The 548-nt window shown below is 37.8% G+C and overlaps 1 non-coding gene across 1 annotated transcript; it reads right to left on the bottom strand.

The window, feature by feature from the left end:
- Nucleotides 1–215: 215 nt before the first annotated feature.
- Nucleotides 216–287, bottom strand: TRNAN-AUU (transfer RNA asparagine (anticodon AUU)). Its single transcript has one exon. It is a non-coding gene; the product is annotated as a tRNA-Asn (tRNA).
- Between the last annotated feature and the right edge of the window lie 261 nt (nt 288–548).

The raw sequence follows: 548 nt of genomic DNA, 5'->3' as shown, positions 1-548 counted from the left end.
TCATTAGGTTGGCCCACACCCATGCCTTGTACATAGTCTGCTTGCTGCTTGCTATTTCATTTGGTTTGTTTTTCCTTCCATTTTGCCTTTCCCGAACGACTGTGATCCTATCTCAATCCTATAGCGATTGTGCATTCATATATTATGAACAAGGACAGGTAACATTTGACTTACTCCTAATGGTAAAACTGACCTTTATTTTGAATAAAACAGATCTCCCCAAGTAGGATTCGAACCTATGACCAATTAGTTAATAGCCGACCCCTCTACCACTGAGCTATTGAGGAACAACAAAGGGTTCCCATATACAGACAAGATTCTTTTGTTTTGCTTTGTTTTATTCTAATTACTATTTTTGTTCATGTGCATTTTGTTTGTTTGATATATTACTATTTTTGTTTCTGGAAATAAGTGCTGCCAACTACTACGTTCTGGATTTTGAATAGAGTACGTGGCTGAAATTTGAAGAGACTTATGACACTACATCATTTGGCTAGTCTTGTGTCCACATTCTTTGTTCTTGGTTACAGCCTTCGGCTGGTGAAGTC

This window comes from Pinus tabuliformis, chromosome 8, assembly GCF_031772625.1.
Source record: "Pinus tabuliformis cultivar Carrire ecotype Pingquan chromosome 8, CPIR1, whole genome shotgun sequence".
Lineage (NCBI taxonomy): Eukaryota > Viridiplantae > Streptophyta > Pinopsida > Pinales > Pinaceae > Pinus > Pinus tabuliformis.
The sequence above is the reverse complement of the archived record's forward strand: the minus strand, read 5'-3'. Positions and strand labels throughout refer to the sequence as shown.